We start from the raw sequence: 15,293 nt of genomic DNA on the forward strand, positions 1-15,293 counted from the left end.
GGAAAATATCAAGGGGACAGATCGCATAAAAATGACGATCTACATCTACATCTACATGACTACTCTGCAATTCACATTTAAGTGTTTGGCAGAGGGTTCATCGAACCACAATCATACTATCTCTCTACTATTCCACTCCCGAACAGCGAGCGGGAAAAACTAACACCTAAACCTTTCTGTTCGAGCTCTGATTTCTCTTATTTTATTTTGATGATCATTCCTACCTATGTAGGTTGGGCTCAACAAAATATTTTCGCATTCGGAAGAGAAAGTTGGTGACTGAAATTTCGTAAATAGATCTCGCCGTAACGAAAAACGTCTTTGCTTTAATGACTTCCATCCCAACTTGCATATCATATTTGCCACACTCTCTCCCCTATTACATGATAATACAAAACGAGCTGTCCTTTTTTGCACCCTTTCGATGTTCTCCGTCAATCCCACCTGGTAAGGATCCCACACCGCGCAGCAATATTCTAACAGAGGACGAACGAGTGTAATGTAAGCTGTCTCTTTAGTGGACTGTTGCATCTTGTAAGTGTCCTGCCAATGAAACGCAACCTTTGGCTCGCTTTCCCACAATATTATCTATGTGGTCTTTCCAACTGAAGTTGTTCGTAATTTTAACACCCAGGTACTTAGTTGAATTGACAGCCTTGAGAATTGTACTATTTATCGAGTAATCGAATTCCAACGGATTTCTTTTGGAACTCATGTGGATCATCTCACACTTTTCGTTATTTAGCGTCAACTGCCACCTGACACACCATACAGAAATCTTTTCTGAATCGCTTTGCAACTGATACTAGTCTTCGGATGACCTTACTAGACGGTAAATTGCAGCATCATCAGCGAACAGTCTAAGAGAACTGCTAAGATTGTCACCCAGGTCATTTATATAGATCAGGAACAGCAGAGGTCTCAGGACGCTTCCCTGGGGAACACCTGATATCACTTCAGTTTTACTCGATGATTTGCCATCTATTACTACGAACTGCGACCTTCCTGACAGGAAATCACGAATCCAGTCGCACAAGTGAGACGATACCCCATAGCTCCGCAGCTTGATTAGAAGTCGCTTATGAGGAACGGTGTCAAAAGCTTTCCGGAAATCTAGAAATACGGAATCAACTTGAGATCCCCTGCGAAGAGTAGGAGAGAAGAGACTTATTCAGTGTACAATTCTTCAGAGAAAGGCCATCTGGATTGGACATGTATTTAAACTCGAGGGACTCATACATGATGTCACCGAAGGAAAACTCAAAGGAAACGCAGGACGAGGAAGAGGAAGAATTGAACATCTGGACGACATGAAAGGTGGAGAGAGGTACAACAGACTGAAGGAAGAAGCTGAAGACCGGGAACAGTGGAATCAGAAATTCACCGTACGAAGGTATGGACCTGCCACTAGGCAGAATACTACATAACAGACATCGCGTTCGGTGTATGTGATAAAACAGAACTAGTGGGTGGAAAATGGCCGAGGAGAAGTTAAAACCGTTGAAACGAAAGTCCTTTGAACCCATACTCGTTAATCCACAGTGGGAAGAAGACTACTTTTTGTTGAACGTAAAGCGGACTGCACTGTTTCATTTGTAATGCAACGTTATCTTCATGGAAAAAGTACCATGTGAAGCGACATCATCAACTTATTCACGAGAAGGTGAAAGGTGGCTACACTGAGTCACAGCGCCAGAGACTGCGCCAAAGATTATTATTCCGCCGCCTCCACTGGGTCAGTAGTAGTTCAGAGGTCGCCGTGGGCAGTGCTTGTTGAGAGGATGTCGAGAGCAGTACTAGTTCAAAGGATGTCGAGTGCAGTTTTTGTTCTATTGGGCGAGAGAGTAGATGCTGATTGAAGATGTTGCAATGATCACAGTGTATTTTTCGTCAATATATATGGAAGGAAAAAAAATTTCACATTTCTTTAATTACAATGCCTCTTAGTCACAGGTTCAGTCAACAAAGCATCTGGCTCGTGTTCATGTATTAGACTTTTAATTCTGGTTTCTATGTGCAATTATAGTATTTCTGGTTTTTTAATTATTTCATTGTAAATGGTGTTTAAAATATCTTGTTTTATTGAGCAAGGACCGTGCCAGATACATGTACGTTGAATCACACTTCCACACACAGAACAGTTACACTTGTGCTTTGTTGTTTCGCAGCTTTTATAGCTGCAAGGGACTTAATCAATCAACTGTGTTAACAAAAATTTCTTGTCTTGTTTTATTGTTATTTTATGCAGTCAGATTGCGTACTAATACTAGTCAGGGCCAACCGGTTACGAGTCTTCGCAACCGGACACACACCTACTAAAATTATATTTTCATTATGTAATTAAGCCCCCATGCAAAGGATCTAGTCGGTTTGAATAATGAAGAAATAAAAGCCAAACTTATCGACCTGAAGCAGAAAAAGGAGAAAGACGTACGTATACATGTAGATAATTATGACATTGATTCACATTATTACTGTTATTAATAATATGTTATGTCCATTTTCCTTCACTTCTACCTTCTTTTGTGCGTATTTACAGAACGAAAACATCATCCACAACGGTGCAGCGATGACAGCAACCTGTCATGTAGCTCTTCAAATAGCTAAAACAGCACAATCCTTCAGCGATGGAGAATTTTTGAAAAAGTGTTTCTTTGCTGCCACAACAATTTTGTGGCCAGCAAATTTTCCTGTTTTGAATCCGTTCGTCTTTCACGGTGAACTGTTTGCAGACGCATTGAAAAAATGACACACGATGTGGAAGCTCAATGGAGAAACAGCATCCAAGATTTCGTTTTCATTAGCATTGGATGAAAGCACTGATGTATATGATACCCCTCAACTTACAGTCTTTTTGCGAGGAGTTGATGCTCAGTTTAATGTGACTGAGGAACTCATCGATTTAGTGTCAATGCATTACACAACAACGGCCGATGATATATTTTCGTGCGAAGAGCACATAACAGAGAATTACGAGCTATGTTGGGAAAAACTTTCATCGATGGCAACAGATGGGGCTCGTGCAAGAATTGGTCATAAGTCAGGTGTCGTTGCTTTGACACGAAAAAAGTTGAAAGCCGGCGGTACCCAGCAGGAACTACCAGAGATACGCTGCGTTCTTCACCGTGTTAATTTGCTAGCAAAATGTGTGAAACTAGTTGGCGTCATGGGCGTGGTTATAAAAACAGTTAATCTCAGATCGCATGTGAAAGAATTGGACGACCCACAGTGGATTTTAGACCTTGCGTTTTTAACTGACTAACCAAGCCCCTGAAGAGCTTGAAAGTAGCTTTGCAAGGTAGCAATAAGGTAATTAGGGAAGTGTTTGACACTATTTTGGGACTCGAAAAAAAAACTGCTTTTGTGGGCAAAGCAACTGTGACTAATGTCGTGTGCCCATTTCCCGATTGTTGCTTTGTTAGTGGCAACAATTTGGAACATTTTGATTAGTTTGTAACGTTGCTACAGTCTCTCGAAGGCAATGTCAATCTTTTTGCGACTCCTTTTGCAGTTAACGTTGAAAATGTGCCTTTTGAAATTCAGTTGGAATTCACTGACTTTCAATGCAATCTTGTGCTGAAAGAGAAGTTTCGCACTGCACAAATCGTGGAAAGCTTCTACAAATATTTCCCACATGAACAATTTCCACTGTCATTTAAAATAGCGACTCGTGTGTATAGTGTTTTTGGAACTGTGCGAAAGTGTTTTCTCAATAATGAAACTGACAAAAATCGAACCTTAGGATGTTGATGTACATCTGACTGGTGCAGTGCGCATAATGACTAGTAATTTCATACCAAATATCGAGATGCTACTTCAAAATCATTGTAAAAAACATGCAGGATGGTGTAAATCAATGCCTGTGTCCTACCCATACGTAGTACCCCTCCTCTGAACTACACACGTCTGCGTAAATATAATGTAACATTTACAATACAAATGCATTGAGATGAAAATACAACACTGTGCAACAAAACACTGGAACACACGATGAACTATACAAAGCCCCCCCCCTCCCCCCCACATAAAACATCACTAAAGAAGAGCTTCTGTTTTCTCGGTTCCCTTCCCAGCACGTTTTTTCGTCTCTCTCTCTCTCTCTCTCTCTCTCTCTCTCTCTCTCTCTCTCTCTATTATACACACACATACTTTATATTCAGGCCTCTCCCAGCAGCCACCCTACACCAGTTCTCATTCATAATTAGCGCCACAACAAACACAAGACCAACTATGAACAAGTGAGCAGCGGCAACAACATAACACCTCTCTCAGAGAATAGTGTCGGAAGTGTGTGCTCAGATCACGTTTCGTCATATTTTGTGTAAGTGCATGTGTAGAGAACTAGTGAGCTCAAATTGTGTGACAAATTGTGTGGAAACATTACACTGAATAGCCATAGATCGAGACACCGACCACACACGCAGCAGGACAAAAAAATCTGAGTACAGAAACGCACAATACCTCTACCCACGAAACATTTCTTGATAAATACGCATTAATTTTTTCCATGGCTAGTTTGCAGATGACGTGCTGTCAAAAGAAAAAAAAAGAAAAAAAAGCACAAAATTCCGGTGTATAATAATGCTGTTCATTTAGCGATGTAATTTTAAAGTGAACGTCTAAACAAAACAAAGCAAATTGCACATACAGTAATTCTGAGGCATACAACAGTTAAATTATTATAAATTTAATATTGTACTTTACAGAAATAAAAATTTGACCCACAGAAGATGGGTGTCGAAACATGTCTGGGTAAATGCAAAAATAACCAAATTGTGTTTGCATAAGGCAGATATTCATAAAAACCCAATACAAATGCGTTCGTTTTTACGTGTGTATCCTATTTGTGGCCATGAAAATAGGACGTGTTACAATGGTTCGAAACTGTTTCAACCGTACATGACCAACAAGTTGCATGGCACACGGGATACACAAACGTCAGGTAAGCACGTTTTACACACACACACACACACACACACACACACACACACACACACACACACACAGAGAGAGAGAGAGAGAGAGAGAGAGAGAGAGAGAGAGAGAGAGAGAGACGCCACATAGCGTGAAACGATCTCGGACGTATGTCTGTTGCACCTCAGCTTGTCCATACTCAGCTGTGTGCGCGAACAACACCGACTCAAAGGAAGGTGTCGGCGATTGTTCGTGACGTCACGTCAACTAGGCACGGCGAACGCCAGGTGTGTTGCAGGCATCTCATAATGGTGGTGTCTCCCTCTCTGACACAGGAAAATGTGAAACTGTTGGCGGTAGTTGACCAACACACATTGTTCCGAGAGATTTATGCAATCAATTAATTGTGCAATTCATTACACTTCTTAACAAATAGTGTACTCCAGAGCTTAAATTTCCACCTGTTTTAAGGACTGACATACAAAAACAACTGCATGGTCCAGCAGCAACAGGATTGGTGCTTCTTTGCCTTTTTTGTAAATTTGAGGAAGTTACGTTTGTACTGGGTTGCTTTTACAAGAAACTGTGAACATATTGGTGCTCTTCTTTAGGTATCTTGGTTGACTATTGGGAGAGGAGCAATGAATGTTAATGAAATATCTTGCGATTGTACACGTTGGGGGAGGGGGTTGGGGACAGAAGAAGAGGCAAAAGAGAGTTTATCAAATACAATTTTTTAATCTTATAAAGTTTCTCCTTTCAGTTGCAAAAGGGGACTATTTATCTTTTCTAATGTGCATGTTTAAAAAAGTTTAAGCTCAGCAATATTTTCGATGTATGAAGCTATTTGTTTCCTGTTTAGAATTCCTTTCGTTGAAAACGACTGTAATCTAACGACTGGCTACAGTTGGACATTTACGCATGTAAATTACTTCACATTTTCAGTGACGATGTCAAACGAAAATAAGTACATAAATAAAGAAATGAGTTAATTGTAAGGGGAGATGGGGTACCTTTCGATAACAAAATGGATCAAGTAAATATAGTTACTTGACTGTACAATTTCCGAAGCTTGCAATGGGGCAAAGCGTCTTCTCATATTGATCTACGTTTGTTTCGACAGGATTCAATAATACAGAACTATGATCTTCATTTGTAGCTTTACGACAGTAAGAAAATCTTTGATCTAAATAAAATTGTAGAAACCAAAGCAATACCAAACATTTTGTCCAAAAATAGGAGATTTATAGCGATAAGCACGATGTTATTCAATCTGTATATTGAGCAAGCAGTAAAGGAAACAAAAGAAAAATTTGGAGTAGGTATTAAAATCCATGGACAAGAAATGAAAACTTTGAGGTTCGCCGATGACATTGTAATTCTGTCAGAGACAGCAAAGGACTTGAAAGAGCAGTTGAACGGAATGGACAGTGTCTTGAAAGGATATACGATGAAAATCAACAAAAGTAAAACAAGGATAATGGAATGTAGTCGAATTAAGTCGGGTGATGCTGAGGGAATTAGATTACGAAGTGAGACACTTGTAGTAAAGGAGTTTTGCTATTTGGGGAGCAAAATAACTTATGATTGTCGAAGTAGAGAGGATATAAAATGTAGACTGGCAATGGCAAGGAAAGCGTTTCTGAAGAAGAGAAATTTGTTAACATCAAGTATTGATTTAAGGAAGTCGTTTCTGAAAGTATTTGTATGGAGTGTAGCCATGTATGGAGGTGAAACATAGACGATAACTAGTTTGGACAAGGAGAGAATAGAAGCTTTCTAAATGTGGTGCTACAGAAGAATGTTGAAGATTAGGAGGGTAGATCACGTAACTAATGAGGAGGTATTGAATAGGATTGGGGAGAAGTTTGTGGCACAACTTGACTAGAAGAAGGGATCGGTAGGTAGGGCATGTTCTGAGGCATCAAGGGATCACAAATTTAGCATTGGAGGTCAGTGTGGAGGGTAAAAATCGTAGAGAGAGACTAAGAGATGAATACAATAAGCAGATTCAGAAGGATGTAGGTTGCAGTAGGTACTGTGAGATGAAGGAGCTTGTACAGGATAGATTAGCATGGAGAGCTGCATCAAAGCAGTCTCAGAACTGAAAACAACAACAACAAGCACGCGCAGGCGTTTCAGCCTGCAACAGACCTGGCGTTCGCCGTGCTTAGCTGACGTGACGTCACCAACAAGCGCTGAGGCCTTCCTTTGAGTCGGTGTTGGCGCGAGGCGCTCTCTCAGCGCCACGGCTGCCCCCGTGCAGTGTGCGCACCTAAGCGGCCAGCCACACACCACAGCTCTGCTACCGCATTAGCTAGGGCATAGTCACATATAGGTCGGGACACACATGTCCGGACCGTGTCCGTGGCGAGACACGTTCGAGTATCGGCCGTCACCCAGACAACGAAAACATCATTAAAACAAAAGCAGCGGGCCCCATTTTACCGGGCCATGCACGGGGAACGTGCTTGTTGTTATTGAATACACTAAGCAGATTCAGAAGGATGTAGCTTGCAGTAGGTACTGGGAGATGAAGGAGCTTGCGCAGGATAGATCAGCATGGAGAGCTGCATCAAAGCAGTCTCAGGACTGAAAACAACAACAACAAGCACGCGCAGGCAGAGGCAAACGTCCACAGCGTATACTTTCCGTATGGTCGGTTTTAGTTGCCACTAGAAATTTCAAAAAACCATTCAAACGAATAAAATCCATGAAGTACGACACTTCGATATTGTTTTTAAATGAAGAAAATATTAAACACCAAACAAGGTTTGAACTCAACACCTTCCGCTTGGCAGCCAATCACCTTAACCATTACGCTAACACAGCTCGTCGTGCAACACAATCCCTGGAGGAATGTAAAGAGTCACGCAAAATACTGACAAAACACTGTTGGTATGACTATGAATTACTCACGTTTCGTCGAAGTACAACAGGAAAATAAACAATTGGCGCTGTTCTTTATTGCGAAAAAGAGATTAGTGAGAATGAATTTACTTGCTATCGTCTGAATTAGGAGGCTTATTGCTTGTTTGGTTTAATTAATAGAATATGAGGCAATTGGTATAAAGAATGCTTTTTCCAAACTTTCTTTTATAAAAAGTCTCCTATCAAGGCATTGCTTTTGGTCTATTACTTTATTTATGACTGAACGTTTCTAAAACTGAAGACACTCTTCCGTGCTCTGCACTGCAGTAGAGCTCTGGCAACGTCGTTCTCTGTTCATTTGCTGGCTGTGTTTTGTGACGTCAGATGCGCAGAACGAACATAAACTCGGCCGCTGTCGTAAATGACGCGCACTTTAGCAAAGCCTACTGGCAGCAAAGCACTACCTACTGGCACTATTAGCAAAGCACGACCTATTGCAGGCAGCATGACATCCGTTGCTATTCTTACCACCCGACCCGGCTATGGCAGAGGTTTTTTCCCCCTGGCTATTGCCTTGGCACTTTTTTTCCTCTGCCCTTCAAACCGCTACCCTTCGTTCCACAATCTATCTCGAGATATGCGCGTATTAATGGTTAACCTCAACCAGAAACCTCGCAGTACCCAAATACTGCAACACCTCACTTTAGTGAAAACTAACCCTTATGCAGAGATGGCAGTAGACCTTTTGAGTTGGCCATCATGCCGGTGTGGGCATGGAGGGAATCCACCTCTACAAACCCTGCCAGCCGAAGGGGAACGAAACTATCGGTTTGTAACACCATAGCTCTAATGCTCTACTGATTTATTTTGCTTTTGTTTCATTTAATGTTACATCGTTGGGCTTATGTAAATGTTGTTTGATTGAATTGATAACACAAAATTGTATACACCTTTCTTTGTAAAAACTTTGATGTCATGGTTTGATTCTATGCAATGTAGTATATCTGTCATTTAAATTCTTTGTCCCATTTGGAGGAAACAAAACTTACTGTATATATTTGGAATTTGTTTAAACAATTTTTTGTAGATATGTCAATATGTGCAAATGTTCTGTTTTATTTAAAATGTTTGTTCTCTGTTATATAAACTGCTGACCTTCACTTAGGATTCTTAGCTAAATTTTATGTAAAAGTTGTTGCGGTTCCCCTTTGGAACGGAACTGTGTAGCACGCGCAAATTGTGGTTGGCCTAGGTAGAAAAGGTGGAACAAGAGTCAGTCGGGGACGGGCTACCAAACTGTGCACTGGCCATGTAAAAGTTGTATATTGTGCTGGATCCGAGAGAGGCTTTTCCTGCCGCTTACCAATGCCTCGGATGGATGGATAAATAGCTGGAACTATTCTGGAATTGGTATCTATCATCGCCAACAAGAAGGGACAGAGTCCAGCAATTCTGCCTGCAAATCCACCTACCAACATGTAGTTGCCACCACATTGCGCAATCACTGTAACGGAATACTATAATAATGTACAGATAAGTATCAGCTTATTCGATGTTTTAGTGTGCACAAATATAAGGTAACTTATAACTGAATTTATGTACGTACCTTAATTTTTTTCCCCTATCACAACACCTCTCAGGTTTCTCTCCATTTGAACTATGATTACCGAGTGTCCTAGATTGTGGAAAAAATGAAAGCCTCGAAGACAAATAGTTAATTAAATAATGTTCGATCTTTGGTAAGAAGGGAGTATTCAGATTTACTGTGTATTTAGTGAAATTGTGGGAGGTAGTAAATGCAGTTTTGTGAAAGCCTCCCAGTGATGGAAATAGTTCAATTTAAAGTTTTGTGGAGTTTCAAAGTCACCTATTTAATCATTTACTTGAAAGTAGAAGACTGTGGTAATAAAGACAATTTGCTGTTTGTATTAAAGATCAAAAGTTCTTCAAACTGAGGCTTATAAAGTTTTGCTTAGTTAATGATCTTAGTGCTGCCTGTAGTAAAATTTAAAAGGTGAGTCAGTTTCTTGCAAATTTGTCAACATTGTGTCTCACTGCAGTAAAAGTCGTGAATTGCAGTCGTGGAAAGTTATATACTCATACTTGCTGGGCACTTGTTTCTTTTGGGTACTGAAAGTGCATATTAATATTCACATGTCATCCTCTACCACTTTTATGAAAACAATTTCTTTATTCAAAAGACAGTGAGAAGTAACATTTTAGTGAATTCCATTTCCTTTCATTCTAAATAGAATAGTATTTAGTTGAGACACACTTAACCTATGTCCAATTTATGATTCTGCAGTAAATATTAATAGTAATGTTATAAAACTTATTCGGTTTGAATAAGCCCTGAAAGTAATAGTGTGTGTCGTCATCTGTTATATTTATGCAAATAGTCTGTCCTGCTCTGTCAGCTTCCAATCTTAACCGTGAACATATGCAGGTGTCACAGTTCACTGCACTCGCGTGTGGCAAAATATAGGTTGTGTTTGTCCGTTAAAGTTACTCATTCATACTTTCTTAAACAAGAACGTTAATCTTTCTCTTGCTTAATTAGGCTGGCGACCGTTTTCCTGATTCTTTAAACAGTGTAGCTAGGTGAATCATTATTTGTTACTGTCTGAATAGTTACATAATTCTGACTTTCAGTTCCGATAAGCCACGTCAGTTAGGTAAAACGCGGTCAATATAACAAAATTCTTAACAGAGGGTAACTCTGGTCTGTTGCGTTATGCCATAATTGCCTTACAAGATAGTTTTATTTCACAACCTGCCTCCAAGTTTGTTATGGTACAGTAGTAACAGCAGACGGTAGTGTTACGCATGGCTTTTCCGTGACAGGACTATTTGTTCTGTTGGGGCATAGTACGTAATAAGCCAAACTTGGTATCTGATTATATAAGCTACGTAAATGCTATTGCAGTGTTATAATTTCTTCGAACAAAGTGGGATTCTCGCGCCACCTTACCATTTCAGGTGTAGCTGCGCGCGAACTATTTCCTGTGCGTTGTGTTAGTTATTTTAGCGTAATTTTGAGGCTCAAATTACAAGTGAATACGTCAAATAATGAATCAGGTAATTTCATTGCTCTCTGAATCCTTCGGTTCACGGAAGTTTGAAGAAATATTAGAAAGCAAGATGCTAGGTAGGTCGACTCCTGCTTAACAATTTCGCAGGCCGTTAAAACGAAAAGTCGCCAACTCAATAGGAAATTTAACTCTGAATTGTACAAGCATGAATGGCTGTATGGTTGTGACACGAAAAATGCCTTATTTTGTTTTCCTTGTTTATTATGTGGAGGACTTAGTTGTGATGGCAGATTCGATTGAAAGTTTGCAAAGTAATATTTCGCAGCTAGATCAGGAATGTAAGGACTATTGTATGAAGACTAGCATCTCCAAAACGAAAGTAATGTAAGTGGGAAAGAAATATAAACGGATTGAGTGCCAAATAGGAGGAACAAAGTTAGAACAGGTGGACGGTTTCAAGTACTTAGGATGCATATTCTCACAGGATGGCAACATAGTGAAAGAACTGGAAGCGAGGTGTAGCAAAGACTAATGCAGGGAGCGCTCAGCTACGATCTACTCTCTTCTGCAAGAAGGAAGTCAGTACCAAGACTAAGTTATCTGTGCACCGTTCAATCTTTCGACCAACTTTGTTGTATGGGAGTGAAAGCTGGGTGGATTCAGGTTACCTCATCAACAAGGTTGAGGTTACGGATATGAAAGTAGCTAGGATGATTGCAGGTACTAGTAGATGGGAACAATGGCAGGAGGGTGTCCACAATGAGGAAATCAAAGAAAAACTGGGAATGAACTCTATAGATGTAGCAGTCAGGGCGAACAGGCTTAGATGGTGGGGTCATGTTACACGCATGGGAGAAGCAAAGTTACCCAAGAGACTCATGGGTTCAGCAGTAGAGGGTAGGAGGAGTCGGTGCAGACCAAGGAGAAGGTACCTGGATTCGGTTAAGAATGATTTTGAAGTAATAGGTTTAACATCAGAAGAGGCACCAATGTTAGCACTGAATAGGGGATCGTGGAGGAATTTTATAAGGGGGCTATGCTCCAGATTAAACGCTGAAAGGCATAATCAGCCTTAAATGATTATTATTATTATTATTATTTGGAGGAGATCTTTCATGATCTAAACATGGAGTCTGTGACATTCAACACCTCCATGACAAAATTAGAAACACGAACTTTCTTGAGTCCACGTAAATAACGTTTTGAATATGGCATTTTAGTGCCCCCAGAAGTTTACGAAAGTCCGAAGACGTGTTCCAGCCGTTTCGATCACGCGTTATTTTAAAGCAGGGCGTAAAGATGAGCATGGGATACTGCACCCATTTATTGTTTGTGCAGGCGAAACTGGAAGGGAGATAATTTGTCGGCGCTGGCAAGTGTTCTGCGCGACATGCCAAGAATAAGCAAATACGGCCCGGAAGCTCCGTGGAAGGCTGCAAAGAGTGATGTAGCTTTGTATTGTTGAAAAACAAATGGAGTGATTCGAGATAGTGAGTGTTTTTATTAGACGTTGAACTGCTGTTGAGAGTACGCGGGCTCGACGTGGATAGTCAGCCAAGATAAAAGCTTATGTATTAATTGTGTTCAAAAATGTGTAATTAACTGAGTCTGAGTGCCCGGTAATTTGTGGGCTTGCGTCAAAGTTTAGTTGTTTCTTTTTTGTACAAAGTGGAAATAAATATGTTCTGGTGCATTGAATAATATTCCAAGAGTAGCGTATTTTTTAAGTAAGGAGAGAGAGAGAGAGAGAGAGAGAGAGAGAGAGAGAGAGAGAGAGAGAGAGAGAGAGAGAGTGAAAATTTTTCCCCTTCCTAGCAGCGCAATCTTCGGAGAAGCGTCCGGTGCCAGCAGAAGACATCGGTGGTGCAAGAAAGCAGAACCAGCATTCTTCAACAAACCTCTTCATTCTGGCCCGTGCCCTTCCAGAGCGTCTGCTTCGCGCACGCACGTCCCTCCTCCCCAAAACGGCTGCACCAACATCCCCTGCTGACTTTCGCCCCATCACGGTCTGCTCGGTGCTGGCGCGGACCTTCCATAAGGTTCTTGCGTCACGCCTGATGCATGCATGTGCTGTGGACGAACGTCAGCGGGCATTCATCCCTCGGGATGGGATGTTGGAGAATACCTTCATCCTAGACACTGCTCTCACCGACGCAGTCCGCTCCTGCCGCTCTGTCTTTGTGGCATCGATCGACGTTTCTAAAGCGTTCGATTCGGTAGATCATGCGGCCCTTCGCCCTGTGCTGAGGGCTCATGGCCTGCCGGATAGCTTTATTGAATACGTCGATCGGTGCTACGAGGGCAGCACGCCAGTGATAGCTGGCGGCGCCGGCGTGGGCGTGTCTGTGCAGCCGTCAGGGCGATCCCCTCTCCTCCCTCCTTTTCAATTTCGCGGTGGACCATGTTTTAGGACAACTGCCCTCCCACATCGGAGCTCGCATACTCGGTCGCAGAATCAACGCTGCGGCCTTTGCTGATGACATATTGCTGTTCGCATCGACCGCGAGGGGCTTGCAGTCCCTCATCGACGCAGCCACCGCAGCCCTCGCACACCTGGGGTTGGAGATCAACGCCCGGAAGTGTTCCACCCTCGCCTTGGTCGCGTCAGGACGCGAAAAGAAGGTGAAGGTGGACGGGGACATCACCTTCAGGGCAGGCAACACCACCATGCCTGCCCTGCGCGTGGGTGAGACCTTCCGGTACCTGGGGCTGCAATTCTCCACCGCCGGTCGCTGCATTTTCAACCCCCGACGCCATCTGGGGGAGCAGCTGGATGTCATCACGCGAGCTCCGCTCAAGCCGCAACAGCGCCTCTATGCTCTCACGAATGTACTCCTTCCTGGCCTGTACCATGGGCTGGCACTTAGCCGCACCCGCTTGGGTGCGCTAAAATCCGCCGACATCACCATCAGGGCCGCCGTCAGGAGATGGTTCCGCCTCCCGGCGGACACTCCCCTGGGCTACTTCCACGCTCCTGTTGCCCAGGGGGGCCTCGGCATTCCATCGTGCCGTTGGATGGGGCCAAACCTTCGTCGGTCCCGTCTCCTGGCGTTGAAGAAGATCGGGCCAGCCTTCGACGGTGCAGGCCTGGATGAGGTGCAGCGTGAGATCGAGGTACTGGAGCGGCATCTTATGTGGGAGGGCCACCTCCTCAAATCGTCAACGCAGGTTGGAGAAATGTGGGCAGCACGCCTACACGTTGCCATCGACGGCGCAGCGCTGTCATCTTCCGCCGCCGTCAAAGGGCAACATCAGTGGGTCGCCGACACCAGTCGTCTTCTATCTGGGCGTAACTACATCGATGCTCTCCGCGCCCGCATCAACGCCTTCCCGACGAGGGCACGGCGTAGCCGGGGGCGGGAAGCAGACACCAGATGCCGCGCGGGCTGCCAGGCCGTTGAGACCGCCAACCACGTATTACAGGCTTGCTACAGAACGCACGGGTCCCGAGTGAAGCGTCATGACGCAATTGTGCGCTATGTCGCTCGTGGACTCGCGCAGAGGGGCTTCAACGTTTCTGTGGAGCCCCACCTCCGTACACCTGAGGGGATACGCAAGCCTGACGTGGTGGCGGTCAAAGACGGCACCGCCCGCGTGATCGACGCCCAGGTAGTCGGAGACCATCTCCGGCTCGACTGGTGTCACTCTCAGAAGGCGGCCTACTACGACACGCCATCCATCCGGCGTGCCATCTCCAATCTGCACCGTGACGTCGAGGAGGTGACTGTGTCCACCGCAACATTGAACTGGAGGGGCGTATGGTCTCCAGCGTCGGCGAAGGATCTTTTCACATTAGGATTTCGACCCCGAGAACTGGCGGTACTCAGCACAAGAGTACTGCAGAGCTGCTGCACAAGTTACCGTATCTACGAGCGAATGACGTCCGCAAGGCCGATGCCACGAGCCGGCGTCGGATAGACTGCTGGATATTTTCTTCGCCTTGACTCCTGGGGCCTATCCACAGGAGGAATAACCGTCTTTGTTCTTTCTCTCTTTGTCTATCTGTGTTTTCTTCCTTTTTCCTAAATACATTATATTTGTTGTTCTTATTCGCCCTGTAAGTCCCCACCTCGGTGGTGGACAATGGCGTACAAAATGTCATCTATTGTACCAATATATTGTATTGTATTTATACTTGTGTTATTCTTCGGAATGAAGACGTCTTGTCTAAGCTGTATAGAGAGAGCTTAACATTACACTGGGCTACCGCAGCATGTCTAGGCAATGTAAATATAGCTACGCAATTACACAGTGGGTACAGAAGGTCTGTAGCATTACACAATCAAAAAGTTACCGATAATAGTTACACATTGACTCTAATTATTAACTGTATTCGTTTCTGTGGTGCATTGGAACTTGCCTTTAGAGGACGTGATGAGACTGAATCATGTTCCAATCCTGGTGTTTTTCGTTCATTGATTAATTTTAGTGCAGAATTAAGACTCTGTATTAAAGTCGCATTTAGAGAAAGCTACA

Source organism: Schistocerca gregaria, chromosome 10 (genome assembly GCF_023897955.1).
Source record: "Schistocerca gregaria isolate iqSchGreg1 chromosome 10, iqSchGreg1.2, whole genome shotgun sequence".
Lineage (NCBI taxonomy): Eukaryota > Metazoa > Arthropoda > Insecta > Orthoptera > Acrididae > Schistocerca > Schistocerca gregaria.